Genomic DNA, 22,737 nt, shown 5'->3' with positions numbered 1-22,737 from the left:
TTGACCAAGAGCCCGTGTACACAAGGCCCTGTATTAGGTGTGGCTGAGAGTATAGTCTCCAGGTTTATTGGGAGGCAGGCTGATAGTACAGAGCATTCAGTAGTAACTTCCAGGAAGTATTTATTGTGCATCTGTTATGTGCCAGGCACTGTATTAGGGATCCGATGTTGAACAGACCCTGAAGTTTCCTGGCATCATGGCGTTCACATTCCAGCACGGGGAACAGACAGTAAACCAGTAAGTCAATAAACAGGATCATTATTAGATAGCAGTAAGTACCTCTCAGGACACAATGAAATACCTCATTATCTCATTAGAAGGATCTGAATGCCAGAGAGTTTCAGTGGGAGGGCCACAGACAGCTTCTCTGATCAGGTGACAGGTGGGCTGCAACCAACAGGATTTATTCATTCATTCAACCAATGTTTACTGGGCACTGCCCAGGTGCCAGGCATTGGAATACATCAATGAATGAAATTGACAAAGACCCCTGTTCTCAGGGAGCTATTATCCTGGGAGTGAGGAGAACTAAGGAAATAAAAATTACTTCATGAAAAAAATATCTTACGTGTTAGAAGGTGATGAAATGCAATGAAACAAGAAAACGTGGGGCAGGAGAAATGGGCCTGCAGTGCCAAGGCTAAGGGCTGGGGTGGAACAGGGTAGGGCAGGGAGGAGCTGGTCAGAGTAAACCCCCTCCGGGTGACATCTGAGCCCAGAGACAAAGGACGGAGCCACATGAGTATCTGGGGAAGTGTGTCCCAAGTGAACCCAGGCGCTCACAGAACTGTGAAGGCAACAGCAAATTGTTTTTAGCAACCAAACTTGGGGATGTTTGTTACGCAGCAGTAGACAACAGGAAAGCTAAAATAAGCTCAGGACCTAGCCTAGAATCTGTCCCACCTCCAACTCCTTCCACTGTGCTGGGCTACGTCAGCTCTCTGTTGCACATGAGCGAACACCTAAAAGTCTCAGGTCAAGTTTCCTTGACTTTTTTCTCTTCCTTCCGATCTGCTGCAGCATCTACTTCCTGAGCCCACGTTCCTGACTGGGTCAGCATCCAGACCTGTCCCACCTCTGGAGTGTCCCACTGGTGGCCATCACCTCTGCCTCCCTGCCCCCCTCATTGCTTCAGTTTCTTCTTTTTCGGACTTTTCACCTGCCCCTTCCAAGGCCCTCAGAGCCTCAACAACACTTCTCCTGTTGGTCACACTTTGTAAACCTTCACTGATCTCACCTCTTTTTCCATTCTCACCGCCCCCCTCGGGACGAGGCTTCCTCATTTCTCCCTGGGTTATTGTAGAAACATCCCTCTGTCTTCAATCCTCGCAGTCTGGCTTTCTCACAGCTGTGAGTGTGTACTCGCTAAGGCACAGGTGTGGATCACCAATGGGATACAAACACCAGTGCATCCCTAAGGCCCCCCCACAAGAGGCCCTTCCTACTGTTCCTGCCCTCATTTCACTTCCCCATAGAGACTGTGGTTTCTCTGAAGACCCAGAGGTCCCCAGGTGGGTCAGCCTCACATTTGCACAAGACAGCCCCTTGCCTAGATTCCCTTCCCCCACTTTGTCTTGGGTGCATGCCTTCTCCTCATCAAACATCACCTCTTCTGGACAGCCTTCTCTGATATCACCAAGAAGCACTAGGATCCCCTAAGCAGAGTTGCCAATGCATCTGCATTATAGTACTGTCCATGTTGATTTGTCCCTGCTCTTTACTTGTGAGTCTATCCCATTAATCAGACTGTGAGCACCCTGAGGACAGAGCTCCTGCCTCATCCATCCGTAGCCTAATGAGCACCCAGCATAGGGTAAAGATTTATCTGAGAGGTCAGCAAACACAGCCCACAGGACAAATCCAGCCTGCCTGTCCCACTGCCTGTTTTGTATGGCCCATGAGCTAAAGATGGATTTTACAGATGAACATTTGCCATGAATCTGATGACAGGGAACATTAATTTTGTACTCCAATTGGACAAAATGTTATCCCTCCCCCCAAAAGAACTCCATTCTTCTCATTCATTGTTATCATAAAACATTGTATTCAATTGTGATGATTATTTTTTTAATTTTATCAATAAAAAATCTGTGGAAATGTGTTCTATCTCTTATTATATAAGAACCTGCATTTTATCCTAGATTGTGCCTCTCAGCTCTCAAAGTCTAAAATATTTATTTGCTGCCCCTTTACTGACAAAAGTTTGCTGACAGTGTTTGTAAGACCTAAATTTTCAAGTGCTTCCTTGACATCTTTGAACCTCACAGAGCCCCAAAGCCCTGCGTGTCCCTGCTCTCAACCAGATACACTCCCCACCCGGCCAGCTGGTCCTCAACGTGATGGATTTCACCCCTGATCAACCTGTGAAACGATTCAAACAAGCCATCATATCCTGCTGTGGAAACGATGGATCACCTCATCCTCTTGTTACTAGGAAGCTTGCCACCTGCAGCCCGTGCTGCTTCTGCTGCCCCTGCGTCCTGGGTGGCATCCTTCTCCATGAGGCTGTGAATATGTGCGATTCACAAGCTCCTGCCAGCCTCCTCTGTCCGGGGTCGGATGTCGTGTGTTTGGCCACCTCATACCATTTAGGGCCGGGGATCCCTCCTTCATCAATGGGGTGCATAAGAGGTGACTGGCGCAACGATCCCTGGTCTGAATGAATGAATCTGCCTGATTCCGGATCCTGTTTCATCTCCTTTGTGCCATCTCGCCTCCCTGAGCCCCACCCCCAGCCGTCAGGCCCCTCCCTCTCCCTTGCTCTGAAGCCCAGCCCCAGATTTCACCCCTCCTCCTCTTGGCCCTTTCACACCATCACACTACTTCTCCTGTGTGTCCTTCTGCCTGGAAGAATAAACCACCACATCCTGCCAGCTCGTTCTTAAAATCTTCTTGAAAGCTCGCCTCAGCCCCTCCTTTGCCCAGCTTGATCCAAGAAAAAGAAGTGATTTTTTTTTTTTTTAACGTTTTGAGTTGGAAGTGTTCGCCGGCTGGTCTGTCTGGACGCTGCATCAATAACCTTCATCCTCTTATGAAAAGCCCTGTATGTGAAGGTGGGTTGGGGGTGCTTTTTTAAGGCAAGGCTGCCAGCTCCCTTCTTATTAGAAGTCTGATAGGTTTACATGACACCTGAGAAAATAAAGCAGGAACTGTGCGTGCGGCATGTTGATAAAGTGATCCGAAGGGGGGAAAAACCCCGGAATGTGCCTCAATCCCGGGGACAGAACTTTGGACCCTTTGTGTTTCTTTACAGCCTGAAGCCAACTCAAAAGCAACAAACTTTGCTTTGCTCAACCCAAGAAAACCCAGTCCGCCACTGTGTTTATTCTAGAGCAAATCTGAAGGGACTGTTGTCTGAAAATTTGCAAATGTGGGCATTTATCAAACGTCTTTGCGTCTCCCTGAAAGAGACTGGGCTCCCCTGCAGCTGGGAGAGGAGCAGGGCATGCCGTGCATTTGTGTGGGTGAAGCAATTCGAAAAGAAAACTCCATGAACGTGCCTGCCTGAATCATGGGAACTGGACGTTGGACGCTCTGGACCCTGTGTGGGTGGGTGGGTGTGCAGGAGGAATGGAGAGGGACCCCTCTGCTCTTGTTCTCAGACATGGGGGCTCAGCTCTTGTTCACATACGGCAAGTATCAGTGTGTGTAGTTGACCAGATGGCCCTTTGAGGTTCTGCTGGAGAGAGGCCAGGGCAGATGTTGGCTGAAAGTGGCTAGAGTTTGCGATTCCTGTGCCACGCAGAGAGCACGGGCTGGATCCTGTGTGGAGACAGACACCACAGACCCGGCAGTACATTGTTCAATGGCCACAGATTCTTCGCCTCTCAGTGCACAAGCCCCTTTGCGGTGTTTGCAATGTCACTTTGTCCCTCCTCCTTCCCAGAGGCAGAGTCTATTTCTCCACCCCCTTGAATCTGAGCTGGACATGGGACGTGCTTTAACCACCAGGATCTGGTGGAAGTGATGCCATATTGGAGCCTAGGCCCTAAGAGTCTCTGCCGCTTCCTGTCTTCTTGGAACGCTATTCTAGGAGCACCAGGCAAGGAAGCCAGTCTAGCCAACTGGAAGACGGGAGGCCACATGATGGAGACCCAAGGCCAGTGCCAGCTACCTGTGAGACCCATGAGTGAGGCCATCTTGGACCTTCCAGCCCAGCAGATCGTCTAGCTGAATGCACTTGAGTGAACCCAAGTAAAACCAACAGGGAATCTCTGAGCCAACCCCCCAAAGCACAAGAAATTTGTTATTTTAAGCCACTAAGTTGTGGGAATGGCCTATTACACAGGCATACATAACTGATACAGATGGATGGACAATCAGAGACTGATACACTTCAGACCATTGCTGTCCAATAGGTATACAGGGCAAGCCACATTTATCATTCTAAATTTTCTAGTCATGTTAAAAAATGCTAAAACGAAACAGGCGTAATTCATTTTAATTATGTATCTTATTTACCCTAATGTACCCAAAATATCATCACTTTCAATATATGATCTATACAGAAAATATTATTGGGTATTTTACATTTTTTTTTCATACTAAGTTTACGAAATGAATGTGTCCTTTACACTTATAGCACAAGTCAAGTCCAACAAGACACATTTCGAGGGCTCGATCGCCACATGTGGCTAGTGGCTGCCATACTGAAACACAGCTTCCCAAATTTGGAAGATGGCTTGGAAGGAAAGAGACTAGAGGCAGGATGAGAAAGTGGGGACCTTCTGAGAGGCTCAGACAGAGATGATCAGGTCTGAACTGGCGTCCACTGGGGTGGAGAGAAGGTGACGGGTTCCAACGACATTCCTGAGTTGGAAGTTGATGACCGTAGCGGGTTGAACGGTGGCCTCCCCAGAAGATGTGGCTGTGGATGTGACCTTATTTGGAAAAAGCGTCTTTGCAGATGTGATTCAGTGTAGGATCTAGAGACGTGGGGATCCTAATTTATCCAAGTGGGCCCTAAATCCAATGACAAGTGTCCTCATAAGAAGAGGAGAGAAGGGAGACACCAAGGGGGACACAGAGAGGGGCAGGGGAAGGTCCTGTGCAGACGGAGGCAGAGACTGGAGGGACGCAGCCCCAGGCCAAGGGGCACCCAGGTCCACTAGAAGCCTGAAGAGGCAACAGAGGATCCTCCCCTGGAGCCTTCAGAAGGAGCACCGCCCCGCTGACGCCGTGATTCTGGACGTCTGGCCTCCAGAACTGTGACAGAAGACACTTCTGCTGTTATACGCCCTCAAGTCGACGGTGATTTGCTACAGCAGCTCCCGGGAAGCTCAGACACTGGCCTCTTAGATCTGGGTGGTTAGCGGACTCCGGGGCTTCAGGGACCGGCAGGCGGAGGGCGGGCGCCACGAGGAGCTGCATCTGGAGCCTCGGGGCGGAGCGAGTCCGAGGGCAGCCGGAGCTGTAGCGCGGCTGCGGAAATACAAACAGCTGGCGTTCAGCAAACACGGAGTGTGCCACTGCTTTAAATGCCTCTTTTTGTTGTTGTTGCTGCGGTACGCGGGCCTCTCGCTGTTGTGGCCTCTCCCGTTGCGGAGCACAGGCTCCGGACGCGCAGGCCCAGCGGCCGTGGCTCACGGAACCAGCCGCTCCGCGGCATGTGGGATCCTCCCGTACCGGGGCACGAACCCGCATCCTCTGCATCGGCAGGCGGACTCTCGACCACTGCGCCACCAGGGAAGCCCCTAAATGCCTCTTTTTATGAGCTCCATTCATCCCCTCAACAGCCAGCCCTATGAGGCAGACGCTACTCTAATCGCCATTACACAGAGGACAAAATTGAGGCACAGAAGGGGTACTTCACACAAGGTCACAATCTGGTAACTGGAAGAGCCTGGATTTGAACCCCAGCTGTGTAACCTCATTTCTGCCGGGGCTGCAGAGAGGGACGAGGGACCGAGGCAGACCGCAGGCAGATCTGCGGTGAAGGACAATTTTATCGATATTCACATCCAGGCCGTTTTAGGGGGATGAACTGTCCATCAGTTTTCCTGTGTCCACCCACTCAGAGGTCATCGCTGAATGACCGGAAGCCACACAGGACATGGGAAGTCTCCACGGCTGCCGGCAGAAATCAACCCAGTCAGCCCCAAATGGCAAGCAAGGCTGCATTTTCCATTTCTAAAATGCAGCCTGCTCCCCGGCTTGGCTCCCTCCAGGAAATCCTGTTTGTACTATTTCAGGAAAATTGTTGGCTTTTTTTTTCTGGCCCTTCCAGAAGCCCGACAGATGGTCTCAGATTTTCATGCTGTCTCCAGGGTGGCGTCTGAGACACCGCCTTGACGATTCTTTCTACTGTCAGGCATTTTAACAATAGGTGTTGCTTCAACAGATACTTTTTGAAAGCCCGCTTGTATGCAAAGTACTAGGTCTTGGGAGATGAATCAAAATGTATTGACTGCACATGTATATGTTCTGGGGCACGTGGGAGTCCGCAAGATTGTAGGGGAGATCCCAAGCCATTCCGGTGGGGGGGCTTGGGGCCTCCAACAAAGCACATTTATGTGCTCCACGCCTGTTACCCCAGCATGTGTGCACACCCTCAGAACACTTTTATCCAAGCAAGAGCAGATTAAAAGAAAGAACCATGGAAGCCTTAAGATGGAGAAAAAGTGACAGAAGAGCAAGTAGAGGGCTTGCCTTGGTGAGAGGAAGGTGTGTGTCTTATAAAGAGTGTCTCGAACTTGCTGGAGATTTAATTCCTTTTCCTGTGTCTGGGGGGGAAAGGAGGGGCACCAAACAGGGCAGACAGGAGCCCGAAGGCGCAGACTGCTTTGTGGAGAAGATGCTGTTCCAGCTCTCAAGGAAACTGTATTATAAGAAAGTCCAATGAGAAATGACACAAGTATTCCATGGCAATTAAGCCATAGACACTGCGTGGATTCTGCCATGACGGCCACCATACATTTTTGGCAGTAAGAGGGCTGGTTCTGGATCCCACAGACCAGATCCCACAGGTGAATGCCAGCTCCACCTGTCCATATGACTTCACATACGTAAATGCTCTCTCGGGGCCTCAGTTTTCCCATCTGTAAAGTGGGGGTTATAATGGCGCCAACCTCATAGGGTTGGGGTGGGGTTGAATGTGATGATGCTTGTCTCCCTGGCCCACAGCAAGTTCGTTGCCAGCATTATGCTTGGACTTGGCCAGGTCAAGACTGATAAAAGGCAGCCTCTTCCTCCAGTGAATTCCATCGGGGATCGGGCTTCCTGGGGAAGATCAAACTTCCAAAGCAGAGTGATATTGTAGTCTAAGGAGAAATGGTTTCTGGACGTATGGAGCAGACTATGGCCTGTGTTGAATTTCAAGGTCAACAATCATCCTAGCTCACGCCAACCCAACATTTTGGAGGTGTTTAGGCAAAAGAGATCAGGAAGCAAGGCCGTGCTTGCTGTCCACGCTGGCCCCAGATGCCCAATCTAGTTCCCAAAGCTGATTCTTCTGCTACCTGCCTCAATGCCAGGCTGGCGCCAGGAGATACCAGAAGCTTCTATGATCTTGAGGCTCTCCTTTAGAAAACCCCAAAGGATTTTTTTCATGCAACCTGTTAGATTTATTTTTTAAGCCGTTTCCCCCCAAAGCATTAAAAGAATTTTTTTACCGTGAACATTTTCAAGCACAGAGAAAACCAGAAATACATCTACTACCGAGAGTCAACAGTTGTTAACATTTTGCTTTCTATATTCTGCCCCTCTCTCCGGCTAAACCGTTTTAAAGTAAATTACAGATAAATTACATGGCGCTTCACCGTAACGCTGTGGCATCTCTAAGAAGAAAGAGGAGGATTCTCCCACACACCCGCAGTTCCTTTATCATATGTAACTAAATTAATAATAATTCCCTAATAGCATCTAATACCCATATTCAAACTTCCCCAATCTCTCACAAACTATCTTCCCAGAGGATTCTTAAGTGAGGTCTAGACAAACAGAGCAAATAAGGCTTATCAGCCATTGAGGCGCATTCTGAATCTGACATCAGCCTGGATGGCCAGGAGCTGTCCACCAGGGTCGACTTTGCCAAGGAATCAGAGGCCACACCACACCATGGGGCTGGGAGACTCGGGATAGAAAGGGGAGAATCACTCTATGTTTCTTTATGACTTTAGTTTCTGCGAAAGCCGTATCTTGCATAGGCGTTGGCCCAGCCCACTGGCTATGAAACTGGACCCCTTGGTCTCTGTTTTATATTAGGAAGGTAGAGTCCACAGCATGGGGTGCTTTTCTTTCCCTGCCCCGTAAGAATCCAGACAAAATTCTTTGGTTATCAACTTTCTTTTCTGTGGCTGAACTCCCTGGGTCCACCACGCTTCTCTCCCATCACTCCATACGGCTGCTCCCCAAGTCGGCTCTACCTCAGCAACACGCCCAACACGCAGACACACACACACGCATGCATGCGTGTATGCACTTGCACACACATGCACACACAGGAGTGCACACCACACATGCATTCAAGCAGTGCACACACAATCACACACACTGAAGGCACACACACGTGCGTGCACTGCACACCGCTGCACACATGAGCATACACACATACCTACACGTACACACACAGGAGTGCACGTGCATGCACACACACACGCTCACGCACACAGTGCGGACACACTTGCACACCCACACACATGCACGCACACATACACACAAGTGGTGCACACCCTGAATACACACACGTGCACGCACGTGCACACCTACGCACACATGAGCATACACGTACACGCACATACATACACACACACTGAATGCACAGGTCCTTCCGTCCAAGGAAGAATGGAAACTCCAGCTCCCAGAATGTGGCTTCCCCACCTCCCCCCTCCCCCTTCAACTCCACTGCCTCCAAGTCTCCCCCCAGCTTTTGATAAGCACCCCCCCACCCCGGCTCCCTCCCACCAGAAGGAAGGTTGCAGCCTGCCAACCTCTGCTTGTAAACAAGCTGACCTGGCATCCCCAGCTGGGCTGGCAAAAGAGAAGCCAAGCCTAAGAAACGGGAGGGACTCATTGGTTTCACGGCCCCGGGCGGGTTCCCTCAGCCTCTGCCCCCTTCCGGGCCCCCTCCCCTGGCAGCCCACTGCGAACAGCGAACAGCGAGAACGCAAGCCCTTAGCTGCAAGGAGAAAGTCCCCTAAAAGAGGATGTGGACCCAGGCAGGCTGTTGCGGGGGGAGGGTTTAACGAGAGGCCTGGGGCCAGGGGCAGGGAGGAACTAAGGGAAAGGAACTGGAGTGCACGCTTTTAACAGGAATTTGATTCAAAACAGTAAGGGTCTGTCTCTAAATTGGCCCGCAGCAAAGCTGGAAAGCGAGGGGCGCCTCAGTTTTATAGGCTTTTAACAGTCCAGCATCAGCCACAGGTATGCTGTGTAATCACTTCCCTCTTAGCGGGAGGTGGGGGGGGGTGTGTGACACTGGAGCCCCGAGGGAAGGAGGGCCTCTCGCAGACATGGAATATTCCAGTCCATTCCAGAAACCATGCCACATGCAGCCTTCAAGTCTCAACTCCGACAGGTTTGCCCGGAGATCGTGGGCACCAAGGATCCACTCCACAGTCAGTAACGGGGTTTACTGAGCACTAGACCCTCGAACTTGACCCTGCGCTCCGGCATCCAAAAGCCGAAGAAACTGCGTTTTAGCCTCACAGAGAACCTGTAATTCGATTGGGGGCATAAAAGAAATACAGTTGATTCTCATTATTCCTGGAAGTTCTGTTCTATGAAGTCACCCCAAACACTGAATTAACAAGTACCAAACCACTGCTCCTAGGGGAGGATCCGGGGTTGGGTTCCTGTGAGCCTCTGGTCACAACCGTTTCATCAACCAATCGGTATGTCTCTGTTTAAAGATGATTTAATTACTATATATTATGGATTCATTAACACTGGACTCACAGCCAACAGCACTGTCACTCACTCTTGAATGAAGCTTATGTAACACAGGTATTTTCTGCGTAAGGCACGTCACAGCCTTCTTGCACTCACGGACACTAAACAGTGCTTTTGGACTACACGTGGGGCCATTTTAAACAGCAGTCACCAACAGAAAGCAAAAGACGTGACACTACACAGACTGCAAAAAGGATGATGGTTTACAGCAGGACGTGAGACAAGAAGACAGAATTGCCCTGTTTGCCCTCAGCTGGAACACGCACACTGGGCAGCTCTGCACGTGTCTGCAAATGGCCGAAAGAAATGCCACTAGCATCGACTTGGGGGTGACCGATAGATGTTAGCAAGTAGGTGAATTCGCAAATATAGAAACAACGAATGAGGATTGACTGTACTTTAAAAACCATGATGGAAGATCTACACGTGTGGAATTCCACCCCTGCCTACACAGAGCTTTGCAGGGCTAACCAGGAAAGAAAAGGAGAGACCGGCCCCGAGCAGAGAGCCAGGGCCTTTTTGCAAAATTCACCTCAGTCCACGGGATTCAGGAGCCTGGAAAAAACACACTTCCTAAAGGTCAGCGCACGTGGACCACTTTCTCTGCCGTCTTGATGAAGTCCAAGCTGTGGCCATGAGAACTGGCTTAAGCCTCAGGCCAACCTGAGCTTCCTTTACATGATTCTTGACACATGGAGCCTCTGTTTCCTCATCTTGTAAATGGGTATAAATAATACCTCAAAATTCGGTTATGATTGGCACAGTGTTTGCTAAATGACAATTACTTCTATGATTGTTATTATTACTACTACCCAGGCTGCTATTAGTATTGTTGTTGTTGGTGGTGGTTGTTATTATTATTACCATCATCAGTATTTACCACCCAGCCAGGCATCCGGCCTGTAATCCATCACTATCTTTGATGACGGGAACAGATCCAGTCTGGGGGGAGTCTGAAGCTTATACAATTTCAGAGGACTTCTTTAAAAGAAAAAAAAATGAAATTGAAAATTAAAAACTAGATCCAGGGCCTTGGGGCAGGGAGATGTTTGCATGAGCAGCCAGAAGTTTAAGCTCCATTACCTTCAAAGTAAACCCACCTGTTTGGATCTTGTACTGATACATAAACTAAGTCCTTGGTCATCTATTTCTTTCTTAATCAGTTAAAATAATTAAGCATGTCTTTTTATTTCCTACTCTGTGCCAAGCATAGCAGTGATCAAGACAAAGGCCCTGCTCTCATGGGAGAGGCCTTCTTGGGGTGGGGGTGAGGGACAGGAAATAAATATGTAAACCAATAAATGATACGGAAGGAGGAGAGGTCTGCCATTGGTAGAGAACTCAGGGCAGGTTCAGAGCTGAGATTTTTCCAGTGAGAAAGAGCAAGCCCTGTAGAGCCCTAGGGGAAGAACTTCCAGACAAAGGGAACAGGAAGTGAAGGGACAAGCGTTCTGCAATCATGGAACAGCAAGGCCAGTGGCTTAGAGTGAGTGATGCAAGACTAAATTGAAGAGATAGGCAAAGGCAGATTAGGGAGGGCATTGGAGACCACAGAGAGGAGTTTGGACTTGATGCTAAAAGCAAAGGAAAGCCCGTGGGAGATTTTAAACAGAGGTTGATGCAATTTATGTTTCTGAAAGATCTTTCTGGTTCCCATGAGTAGAATGGATCATGGAGGAACTTGACTGCTGTCTTTTGGCATCAGCAGCTTGGGAGGCTGATCAGGTAGGGCTGGGACACAGGAGTGGAACAATGAGAATGGAATCGTCCACCCCCCAACCCCGGGGGCCACCCTCTCCCAGCAGCTCATGAGAATCAATACCTGGAACAAAGCCCTTGGGTTACTGCTTTGTTCTACTGGGAGAAAAGCAATGAAAGAACGGAAATGGCTTGGCCAACTGGGCCCCAGCGGGGCTTGCACGGCTGGGCCCTTGGGAAGCAAGGAGACAGCAACTGTGAGGAGAGGTGTCAGCCCTCCCTTCCTGCGCCAGGGCTTCCCTGGCTAGGGCGCTTTATTACACGGCCTGTCGCTGGGTTTTTGGCAGCGGGAGCCGACTGTCAGAAGGGCTCTAGTCCCATTTAGTGGAGTTAGGTGGAGGGAAGAGTTTGCCTCTGCGTGTTCTGCTTTCATTTGGCAAAAGGCGGCCTTGTAAGGGGCCCAAGGTTGTGGAATTAATTACAGCCAATTACCCTGCATATAATACTCAGGTTCCAGCTTGCTGAGAGCCTTTTAGAGGTGGGAGAAATTCACAGGCAAGCAGTCAAGAAAAGGCCTCCTCCCAACCATCTCACGGCCCAGCCTCCTGTGAGATCACCCTTTAACTCCAACACTCTTTTTAAATAAATGGCCCAGGTTACCCTTCCCCCTCCCCATGTCCTCAAGTCCAAAAGTGAGAGAGTGGCATGGACATATATACGCTACCAAATGTAAAACAGACAGCTAGTGGGAAGCAGCCGCATAGCACAGGGAGATCAGCTCGGTGCTTTGTGACCACCTAGAGGGGTGGGATAGGGAGGGTGGGAGGGAGATGCAGGAGGGAAGAGATATGGGAACGTATGTATACGTATAACTGATTCACTTTGTTATACAGCAGAAACTAACACACCATTGTAAAGCACTTGTACTCCAATAAAGATGTTAAATAAATAAATATGGCCTCTTAAAAGCACTGTTCAAAATTCCCCCAAATAAGGATTATTGCAGTTAACACATAAAAATAAGATTCAGAGCTGCTTCAGTTTAAATGTCGCCTGTATTCACCTCCCTATACCTGTGCTTATTAATGAATGACAGAAGATCCCCTTAAAAAATTGACCTAAATCACAAAAATACATAAAAGATGCATTGCAGCCATCATAGAGCAAAGCAATATTAATAATAGTAATAAACACTATCTTCTGCAAATAATGACATGTGTCTTCCTTTCCATCACTTGCTCCCCTTTCTAATATTCATGTCGTGTTGCATTGGCTTACTTGGCTTATCTAGAACATGAAACAGTGCAGCAATATCAGGCATTCTTGTCTTGCTACTGATTTTTAATGGGAATGCCTCCCTGGCTTCAGCATTTAATATGATGCCGGCTATTAAGCTTATGATAAATCATCTTTATCATATGAAGAAAAATTTCTTTTGTTCCAAGTGGGTTTTTTTTTTACTGGTAATTTATTTTTATATTTTTTCATATGAAAGGGATCATAGAAGGATATACAGTGAGAAATCACTCCTCTTTTCCTAATCCCCAGACACTCAGTTGCCCTCTTCACAGGGAACCTCTGTTATTAGTTTCTTTTGTATCTTTCTAGAGATGTTTCATGCTCATACAAAAGTATTAGTCTGCTAGGGTCCCCATAATAAAATGTCACAGAATGTGTTCTATGCTTAAACAACAGAAATGTGTTCTCTCACAGTTCTGGAGGCTAAAGTCTGAGACCAAGGTGTGGGCAGGGTTGGTTTCTCCTGAGGCCTTTCTCCTTGGCTTGGAGACAGGCTTCTTCTCACTGTGTGCTCCTATGGCCTTTTTCTGTGGGGGTGCATCCCTGGTGTCTTCCTCTTCTTATAAGGACACCAGTCCTATTGTACTGGGTCCCACTGTCATGATCTGCTTTAACTTTAATTACGTCCTTAAAGGCCCTTTATCCAAATACAGTCACATTGGGGGTTAGGCTTCAACATAGGAATTTGGAGCGGGGGGGGAGCATAAGTCAGTCCATAACAACAAACAAATACGAATACGTGTGTATGTGTGCATGTATGTGTGTATGTGTTCATTTTTTTCCACCTTTTCCACAAATGGCAATATGCTATTCACATCTTGCTTTTTTTTTTTAATGAATATGTTGAAGTCCTAACTCTTAATTAATTAATTAATTTTTGCTGTGTTGCGTCTTCGTTTCTGTGCGAGGGCTTTCTCTAGTTGTGGCAAGCGGGAGCCACTCTTCATCGCGGTGCGCGGGCCTCTCACTATCGCGGCCTCTCTTGTTGCGGAGCACAGGCTCCAGACGAGCAGGCTCAGTAGTTGTGGCTCATGGGCCTAGTTGCTCCGCGGCATGTGGGATCCTCCCAGACCAGGGCTCGAACCCGTGTTCCCTGCATTAGCAGGCAGATTCTCAACCACTGTGCCACCAGGGAAGCCCCACATCTTGCTTTTTAAACTGAACACTCTATCTGGGAGATCTATCCACACCAGTATACAGAAAGTTTTCTAGTCTTTAATGGAATGTAATTTATGGAACCAGCCCTCTATGAATGGACTTGAGGTTGTTGCCGATATCCTGCTATATTAGGATCAATTGCCCTGTGCAGCCTTATCTTTCCTCACTTTCCGCTGGTGCATGTCTCTGTGGGATAAATTCCTAGGAGGGATGTGTGCATTCGTCGTGTTGACACATGTTAACAAACGGCCCCCCACGTGTGGCTGAAGTCCCTGACTTTCCCGCCAGCCGTGTCGGAGCATCCCCGCCGCCCACCCTGCCGACAGGATGCTTTCTCACTTCCAGTCTCTGCCAAACTGATGGTGTGGAAATGAGGGCACAGTCTTGGTTCCAAGTTGCCTTTCTCTTACTCCGAGGGCAGCCGGGAATCTTTTCACAGTGCACGGGCCAACTGAACAGCATTTTTCTGTGGCGTCTGCACGTGTCCTTTTCCCAGTGCGTCACTGTCTTCCTCTCATGGATCTGTCCGAGACGTTGACGTCATCTTCAACCCGGGATCTTTTCTCGGCTTCTATTGGGCCTTTCTGGGTTTTGCTCTGGTTTCTTCCTCAGGACCATCCATCGCTCATTACCCAACTCACTTTTCTGTCATTCATATCCTATCACCTCCTCTGCGTGTGTTCTTTCCTCCTGCGCTTAGGGGAGCTCCTCGAACTTATCCTAGAGGGGTGTTTTTAGCGACAGGGAGCAGAAACTCCCCCTGCCAGTGACTTAAACAATCGGAACATTTGTGGTCTCTTAACTGACATCCCTGTCCAACATCCCCCGCAGAGACCACCTCATGAGTCACTGGCCAGCTGGGCACCCATGACCAGGCTTAAGACAATCACTGACGAAGGGGAATGACACCCCCGTGGTTGGCGTAGATCAACAAAGATTCACCTCCTGGGTCTCGGAGGGGCCAGTGCCTGCCCCCCAGAAGTGCACACGGCTCCAGGAAGATAAAGTAATAAAGGTTCTGTTTGTGTGGAAGAGATGGGGAGTGTGGATCTTGGCCAATAACCATCAGATTCCCCCATTTTCCTGAGCATCACTGATTCAATTTTCTACTGTCTCCTGCTGCTTCCAGTGTCAATGTCCTTTCTTTGGGTGTCTTGTTAGTTCCCTCACGATCCTTCTAGACACACCCAGATCCTTTACTGCTTCTGCCTCATCTTTGCCTGCCTCCCTCCATCACAATCCAGTGCCCTGTCATCTCACGTTTACCTCATTTTAAAATCTCAGTTCCTCAACCTATGGCGAACCCAAGATAGAGGCTTTCTACAATTCACTATTGTTTTCTGCAGAAAATCTTCTTCAAAAGTGTGTTTTTCTTCTGGGGGGTAAATTTCCCCATCTTTCCCATTGCAGGATGGTTTCAGCAAATACAGGGTTTCTTTTCTGGTGCTTTCCTTGGATCAAATGTCTGCTCAGGTCTGGCATTCGGCGGGTGCTGGCTTTTTGGTCCCCCTCCCAGTACACCTGGGTAGTTGCTATTAGAACCTTCATTTCGGATCCTTAAGCCCGAGCCTTGGCTGTTAAGACCCAACCTGGAGCCAAGTTCCCCACGTCTGGCAGCGGTTTTCCTGGAGGGGCTGTGCTAGCTGAGGAGGCATCTTCCATTTCTGCTGCCTGGTTGTCTGACGATCAGAGGGAAATTTATTCACAGATAATTGGAAACAATCTGAAGTCCTTCCAATGCGAGAGAGAGTGCATAAAGCTCTACAAGCCCCCAAGGGGAGCACTCCCACCACTGTTCCTCTCTTCACCATTCCTTTCTTCTAACTTGACATCCCAGAAATGATGACCACCACCCACCCACCCACTTCTGCCTCGGGCCAGTTCACTGCTGGGAATTGAGTGCTGGATTGGGCATGAAAGAGAGGGGCTAATGGAGGAATGAGGTGCAAAATGTCTATGGTAACCTCCAGAATACAACCTCTGTACAGCTGGGGGTAGCTACCCCCTCCGTCGTCAGAAATAGCCCTAGGTCACTGAGATGAGCCATGACACAATGGAACCCACTTACTGCTTCTCTGCTCAGCCCCGCCATTTTGCCATTTGACGGCACCATTGATGCTTTTGCCCTTGGGTTTGACAGGCAGGAGTCCATATTCCTAGTTGTCAGGACTGTTGCAACTCCTTCTAATTCTTCAGGAGTGAGGAACGCAAAGCTGGTCCCTTTGACTCTACACGCTTTTTAGTTTTTGTTTCTCAAAAGTGCACTGATGCATTTTCCCCCTTTTGTTTGTTTGTTTGTTTGTTTGTTTGCTAGCATGCTAGGAGGAAAGAAAGAAAAATCACCGGGACCTTTGTTTTTCTCCATATGAGTCTCCAGCTGGTTCCTATTCTGGGATCCCGTTCCTGTCAGCATAACCAACTTCTGATGGTTCCACAGGCAAAGCTAGTGGTATTTTTTTGTTCCATTTAAAAAAAAAAAAAAATCTCCAACAGAAGCCCCAAACTTCCCCCCTCAGGATATCCATAATCCACATGCACAGGGTCCCAAGGATGTGTCCCCAGAAGGACAGCAGCTCACACCCACAGCAGTTTGGGGGCAGCTGCAGGCTTCTCGTTCGTTCCGTACTCCTCGGCGGCGCCCTCCCCAGCCAGCACCATCTTGGCTCAGGCTGGCCCCATCACTGGGTTGGGTTTGTCCCCTCTCCCCCATTCTCATTCTCTGTTGGAGGATTCTCCAGGGCCGTGCAGTCAGGGCGGGTCCACCCAGTAACCTCCAGGAATAGATCTTCCCGTTTGGAGCTGGTCATTCTGGTACACGCCCCTCTGGAACCAGGTGAGGTGAGGAACCACCTCTGAACCAGCCGACCAGCGACCTTTTCTCCTCCTTAGTCAGGCTCCCAGCCCAGGACCCCCTGGGGAACGTGTGTCTCTGCAGAAGGGAGCCTGGCTGCAGAGGCTGAGGCTGGGGGCGTGGCTGGTGTGGGCCTTCACGCTCCCTGAGTAGCTGGCACACACCCCGGGCTGCCTGATGGGTGTGCATCACCAATGGACGGACGATGGGTATTTGGGTTGATAATCAAAAGCAAGATATTTCATTTCCATTCCAGCAAAAATGAGTGTCTTTAGAAAATGCATAATATGTGGGTATCTAGAACACTTTAGGAAACTGATACTTTTCTTTGTCTTCAACAGTGGGTTTTCTATCATACTTTATTTTCCAAAAGTCATTGCCTTATTTTCTTGTAGCCCCTTATAAAGTGAGTATAACGGGTTGAATGTTTGTGTTCCCCCAGAAATTGTATGTTAAAGTCCTAACTCCCAATGTGATGGTATTTGGCGATGATTAGGGTTGGATGAGGGTGGGGCCCTCATGATGGGATTAGTGGCCTTATAAAAAGAGAAAGAGAGAAATTTCTCTCCCTCCCCCTCTCCCTCTTTCTCCCTCTTACTTCCTCTGTCTTCCTCTCTCTTCCCCAGGCCCCCAAGTGCAGGCCATATGAGCACACAGCAAGAAAGCAACTGTCTACAAGCCAAGAAACGGGTCCTCACCAGACACAGAATCTGCCAGCACCTTGATCTTGAACTTACAGCCTCCAGAACTGTGAAAGACAAATGTTTAAATCACCCACTCTGTGGTATTTTGTTATAGCAGCCTGAGCTGAATAAGACAGTCAGAATGACAGTTTTGTTCTCATTTTATAGATGGGAAAACTGCAGCCTAGAGAGGTTAATGGCTCATCAAAGAATACGTAACCATTTAGCATTAAAGCCAGGACAGAAACCTACATTCCCAGTATTTCTAACAAGACTCACTTTCCCAGACCACCATGGCTCAATTCTGGTAAGACTCTACTGAGTAAGGGAGATACCTCCCGACAGGATGGAGAGAAACTAGCACTCACTGCTCACCTTCCATGTCCTAAGAGCACCAATAAGCACTTTCTCACCTATTTTCATTTCCTACAAGTTAGAACTCCGAAGATCAGAGAGGATAAGTAACTGGCCCAAAGTCACACAGCTAGTAAGCAATAGGGGTGGGATTTGAACCCAGGGGTGTCTGGACCAGGTGATGCTTTCTTCCTGAGCCACCTGGGCTCATCAAGGATCGCCAGTGTCGGCTACCTCAGACCACAGGACAAGTCTCACTTTGGGGTCTATATGTTTCCAGCCCAATTCACAAGCAGCTTGCTGCTGGAGACAAAGCACCCTGCCCTGCAGGCCCAGCCTGGAGGCCAGAAATCAGTCACTTCTCCTCAAGCAACAATTTCAATCCATTTCACATTAAATTCTTACGAGAAAACCTTCCCCCCCTTCAGTTTTTCCACGAATGTGGCAAGGCTTCGGTCCAGGAAACAAAAAATAAAAGTATCACACGATTTCAGAACGCAAGAGAAACTAATTAAATCCAAGTTTTCACAGAACGTTAAAAGTTGAACACAACTCAAAACACACTTGAGATTCAGAGTGGATTTCAAATGCTTTCTGAGAATGGAACAACAACCCCCCAAAAAACCCCAAAACAAAAAAAACCCAATGACTTTTCGTTAGTAAGTTCTCCCTAAATATGCAGGAGGGAGCCAGAACTGAATGGACCACAAAAGCACGTGGGAAGACGGGGGGGTTTTCAGGGGAAGGTGAAAAAAAATTCAGGGTTGTCTCTTCATTCTCAGTAATCCTGGGGTCTAGACAGACCCCGTTGGGTGAAATGAGTATCAGGAAATACAGCTTGGAATGTGGAACCCAGGCAATTTGAAACGGGGCATGAATTAGGCAGCAAGGGAAGGGGTATCGCTCATTTGCAAAGTGCAACGGAAAGAAAACAGAATGCTTTCACCCAGAAACTAGCTGAGAAGAGGTATTTGAAGGCTGGAGCTAGGGGTTTCTCTCTGGAAAGAACATCACCAGAGGTTCCTTTTACTTGTAAAGACAAAATGATCATCTCAGAGTGTCTCCTGTGAGTGAAAGTTCTCTCCAGAGAACATTTAATCTCATAAAAATCATGCCAATAGTAGCCAATGTATAGTCGCTATTATTTAGTATAAATACGATGGAGCATTTATTGAGAATGGACCCCAGGTACTATTGTGATCTCCACACAGCCACAAGGCATTGGCAAGAGGCCCTCAAAGCTTCAGGCTGCACTGGCTTTAAAGCCCACCTCGGGGGAAAATCCTGAAGCCCTGGATAGAGGGGGCAGCTCTCTTTCTGCCTTGGTAGGTCTACACGACTGAGGTGTCCTGCATTGTTTGGAAAGGAAGAGTTTCAGAATAACAGCTCTGACACATGCTAGCTGTGTGTTTTGGGCAAGTTACTCAACCTCTCTGTGCCTCAGTTGCCTCATCTGTATAATGGGATTGTGCCTATAACCACCTCTTGGGGTTGTCATGAGGATTGGATGAGATAAAGCAGGTGAGGGACTAATCCAGGGCGTGGCACACCTCGAGAGCTTAAACATGTTCGCTGTTATCGTCATCAGCTCTCCGGGCCCCCCATCCTAGACGGTGGACCCAAACTGTGCATCCCCAGCAGGAAGCATGCCCCACTGGACGTGTGGTCCCTCCACTCTTGGCTTCGTTTCAATTCAGCAAACATTATGGAGTGCCCACGGCAGCCAGACTGAGGATGTGGGGGGAAGACGTCTCCCACAAGGGAATGAGATGCAAGAGTTAATAGTACAGGGCGTCAAGGATGACCAGCCAGGGGAGGGGACACAGGGGCAGCCTCAGGGGGTGGTCAGGGAAGGCCAACACCCCCCACCTCACCTGCCTCCCTCCTGTCCCCCTGTTCTTCCTCTGCCCTCCTTTTTCCCCTTATTTAACACCTACATACATACACCTGCCCTGAAGATGTGGGAAGAAGAAAATTGATAAAAAAAAAAAAAAAAGAGAGAGAAGAATACCTCAAGTGTACACGGCACTTAGCAATTCCAGGCAATGTTTGAAGCCTTTTGCAGGTATTAAATCATTTAATCCTCACAACAACCCCTCAAAGTAATTACTGTTATCCCTGTCCTTTTAAAGACTGAGGCACAGAGAGGTTGAATAACCTGCCCTGGGTCACACAGCCATAGATATGGAGCTGGGGTTCATGCCAGGACACTCCTCTCTATGGCTGGGAAAACACAGGCCCCTCTCGGGGGCTTACACCAACATGTAAGAGCAGTGAACCAAAGCTCACACGGGCCCCAGGGGCACAAGGCGGACACAGGTTACCCTAGGAAAGCCTCTGGAGAGGTGAGAGCCAGGGCTGAGTCTGGAAGGGTGAGTGCGTGCTCAGGAAGAGAGGAGGGGGCGTTTCCAGGAGGGGAAGACTCTTGAGCATGGGGCAAGCGTATTTGAACACCCGGCACCCTGGAGGAAACTCAGGTCCCACCATGCAGGTCCCACCAGCGTGCATTCATGAATGTTCACTGGTCATGGCGGTGTGGGCAGGGCATTGCCTGGGGCCACGTGCTTTCTCCTGTGGGGACTCACTGTTGCCAGGCTCTGTTCAAGGAAAGTGTTTAGGGGGAAGCACACATATGATGCTTGTTTATAAAAAGATGGATGTGGCTGCCTGTGGAGGACGGACTGGAGGGAGGTAGAAGGGTGAGGTGGGGACGCTGCCACTTCCAGGGCAGAAGCCCAGTGGCCGCACCAAGGATGGTGGAGTGGAGACTGGAGGGATTGGAATGTGGGCTCCAGGGGTGCGGGAGGAAAAAGGACCTGGTCTGATGAAGTGGGTGGATCATGGAGTCACTGGGCCCCCCTGGGGGGACAGAGCTACAGAGCAGGGGAGGCTGGTGGATGAGGGGAGGGCCCCAGGCAGTCTGGATTTTATCCTGACGGAGGTGAGCTGGGAGTGTCATGGAAGGAAAATGGCATGGACCACTCTGTATATTAAAAACATCTCTCCAGAGGAATAAACAGTACAAAAACTGTTTATTTTATATGTACTAGGACCTAGCTCATATAAAAGTTTAATATACCATAAATGTAGCATTGCAAATCAATACAGAAAGAAGGAATTAGTCACTAGTGCTGGGACAATTGGTTAGTTATTTGGGGAAAAAATAATGTTGGCTCCTCAACATCATAAACCAAAATAAAATCCAGATGGATGAAAGAAGTAAATGCAAAAGAATAATAATAATAGAGCTCCAAAACAAGCAGGAAAAAAACAGAGGCAAATACTTATTTGATTTCTGGATGGGACACAGCTTTTTAAGCACCAAACAATGAAAGAAATCTGAGATTGATAGATCTGACTACATTAAAGCAAAACCTCTGAACATCAGAGTGTGTCACAAAATTCAAAAGCAAACACACTGAGGCAGAATATTTGCAACACTGCTGATGGATCAATGATCAATAGCCTTCATATATTAAAAGTTCTTGAAAACAAACAAGAAAACATGCAATCACCCTAACAGAGAACAAAAGACCTTTGTAGAAAAAGGGAGGCACATGCTTAATAGGTGAATGAAAAAATGTTTGCCTGTGTAACTAAAGATATACAAAGACATACAAGTAAAACAACACTTTTAAAAAGCTTACCAAACTAAGAAAAAAATGTTAAATAATAATTTTTAGAAAACCAGTGTTAGTGAGGATGCAGAAAAATGGGTACTCACACTGGTGGGGTTATAATTTGGCCTCTCCACTAGGAAAAATCTGATAACAGCAGAAGCCCTAAAAGTGTTCTCACCCTTTGGTCCAGTAATTCCACTTCTAGAAATGTAGTCTCAGGAAATAATCAGAGATGTAAGCAAAGGTTCACGTAGGTGACTTATACTGCAACATAGTAATTTAAAAAAGGAGAAATAATTCAAAACCCCAAAAAAGAAGAGTAGATAAATAAGGCGTGGTATATCCATGTGCTTGAATATTATACAGCAATTAAAATCAAGTTTCCAAAGAATATTTAAGGACACAAAAAGCCTTAATAAAATAATATTATGTGAAAAAAACTGAATATAATAGAAATTCCATGTGATTCAGAAATTACATATTGCACATATTATATATTACATACTATATACAGCATATATAAAATTTTATATAGTATACCTACTATATATAATTATATAGTACATTATGCTAAATATTATATATCATATAAATTGAACAACGCAGAGGTTAGGGGCACCGGACCCTCCACGCAGTCAAAAATTCGCATGTAACTTATATTTGGCCTTCATATCCACTGCCCCTCAGTATTTACCACTGAAAGAAATCCATGCAGTTCAAACCCATTTTGTTCAAGGGTCAACTGCACTATATTATATATATTACATAATATATAGTATGTGTTATGTATATTAGTGTCTGGTCTACAAAGGGCTGTCTTCTCGCCGTGTTGTTGTTATTACTATTGAAACCTCTGGAAGTAGAACCTCCAGAAGCCAGCAAAAACAACTCCAGGGAAACTGAGTCTGGAGACTCCCTCCTCAAAGCTAACCGAACCCATGGGACTTCCCTGGCGGTCCAGTGGTTAGGACTCCATGCTTTCACTGCCGAGGGCCCAGGTTCAATCCCTGGTCGGGGAACTAGGATCCCGCAAGCCGCTCGATATGGCCAAATAGAGAAAAAAGAAAAAAAGCTAACCCAACCCAATCCACACGCAGAGAGCCACTCATGATGGCAACAGCCCCAAGAGGAAGCCAAGACCTCCAGGGCGCCACCTGGTGGTGACAGAGGTTATACCCGCACACAT

Source organism: Stenella coeruleoalba (assembly GCF_951394435.1).
Source record: "Stenella coeruleoalba genome assembly, chromosome: 14".
Lineage (NCBI taxonomy): Eukaryota > Metazoa > Chordata > Mammalia > Artiodactyla > Delphinidae > Stenella > Stenella coeruleoalba.
The sequence above is the reverse complement of the archived record's forward strand: the minus strand, read 5'-3'. Positions refer to the sequence as shown.